Below are 2,141 nucleotides of genomic sequence, written 5' to 3' on the forward strand. Positions count from 1 at the left end.
TTCCTCTGCATGCTGAAACAATAATGACCCATGTGGATGGGTATACAGTGTTTATACATACCCCTTCACATTTAGTCCACTCGACCCGGTGATCGTGGACTTTTGCAAGAAGTACGAAGTCTGCCTCGGTCAAATCCACCCCTCGTTTTGGAGGATCGTTGTGCTTCTTCGTTATTTTACTGATAATGTGAACGAGCCCTTCACGGTCAACCACCTTCTCCGGTTGTATAGTACCTGGGTATTTCGGGGGGCTGGGGGCATGATCAAGCTCACAAAACGAGCAAGGAAAGCTCCCTTCTCTAGCCTTGATGAGGACAGAGACCGAGGCTGGCAAGGAAGATTTGTTCGGGTCTGGATCGAGGATCTGATCCCTGTGGACAAGATGCCGTTTCTCGAGAAGTGGAACCTGACTAGTAAGTTGCTTATATTTTCAAAACAGCCTGGTGGTATTTCTGACGCTTTATCTGCGATAAATTTTAATTGTGTTCGTGTGTTTGCAGCAATTTCCCAAACCATCAATTTGCTTGCCAATATGGAGGGATAGATTGGTAACATTCGTTCTCAGCTCACCTACGCTGAGCGTAACTGGAGTGCGCTATCCCGATCCAGATAGGAGGCCGAGAATCATGGTGAGTCCTTCATCGGGGTGTTGTCCTGTCTTCTTACTTATTACGCCACGATTGGTATGCTTATTCTGTCCTTCTTCCTTTTGCAGGCCTTTCAAAGGCCACCAAAATTCGGGGGCAGGGTGATGAAGAGGCCTCGACCGATAAAGCTGACATTGTGGCTCTTGGCCAGGGACATCCATCCAAGCCCCCTACTCAGCTTCAAACTGGGGGAGAAGCCGCTGAGGGAGATAAGGTCGAGAAGAGGAAGAGGCGGTCCTTCGAATCTTCTCGTGCTCCTTCCGAGATCAGAAAAAGATCGAGGCTTACCATCAAGGAGCCCTCTGTAGAAGATGCCCGGGCACAGGTTCTAGATGCCGATGCCATTGACCCATTCAAGAATCATTCTGATGACGAAGTCCAAGTGTTGGTCAGGCGTCGGCCTTCCAATAAAAATATCAGCCAAGAGCTTAAAAGCTCTACTGAAACTATTCCACCTTTGGTGGAAAGGTTGAACCAGGAACTAGTGGGCTCGAACAATGATATCCCGAGACTGACTGGTGTGGAAATCGTTAGGTCAAAAGATGGGGTGCTCGAAGATGCTGCTATCGAGCCTCTACCCATACGGGGTTCGGAGAGATATACCTCCGCCGCCGCTAGATCGAGGGCAGCGCCTTCCGCATCGGGTTCGAAGGTACTTTACATTCCATCTTTATATGGTATAGGTTCTGTCCTTCCAATACAAGTTGTGGCTTCGGCTGAGACCATTATTTGCATACAGGACTCGCCGCCTCGAATAGTGGATATTCCATCCGACGGCGCTAGGGCTAAAGGCAAAATGGCCGAGGGGTCTGTGGGACCAGAAGAGGTAACCGGTCATCCGACCCAGAAAGATGATGTCCTGGCCGTAGGCTGTTCGGGATTCGAGCATTTATCCATCCCCGTGGCCAGTTGCTTTAGGCTTAATTCTGGCTCTAGATTGGAGAAAACCTTTTCGGCCCCCAGTTTAGACTCGAATCGAAAAAGGTTGGTCTCGTTTATGGTGCCGCCCGATATGAACATGTTGTCGGGGTCGGTCGGGGTGGCCAGTTACCTATACCCTCTGGTGACCGAAGATGATCGGAAGAAAATGGGGGAGGTCAGCGAATCCTGTCTCTTCAACGAGGCTCAACAAGTTTTGAACCAGGTATGTTTTGTTCCCTTTGTTTTTACGCTTAACTTTATTTTCATGTCTTATCCTAACAATTGCTTCTCTTTCTCTTTTAGGCCTCTTTGCTCCATCACGCAAGCTTTCACTGACTTAGGTCTGGGGTGCACCGTCTCAAGGAGCAGCTCGAAAAGAAGACACAGGATGCAGATGCGCTCAGGGATCTTTATCAACAGAAACTACAGTATATCTCAAGTCTGCCCGACCCCTCCATCCTTCGCCGGATTCGGGCACCGAAAGAAGCGCGAGGCTGGGCGGCACATCCGGTTTGCGGAGGGGGGCCGTTCTATTTAACCCGTTAAAGCCCATTTGCTCTCCTTCGGCCCCGG

This window comes from Lycium ferocissimum, chromosome 8 (genome assembly GCF_029784015.1).
Source record: "Lycium ferocissimum isolate CSIRO_LF1 chromosome 8, AGI_CSIRO_Lferr_CH_V1, whole genome shotgun sequence".
Taxonomy (NCBI): Eukaryota; Viridiplantae; Streptophyta; class Magnoliopsida; order Solanales; family Solanaceae; genus Lycium; species Lycium ferocissimum.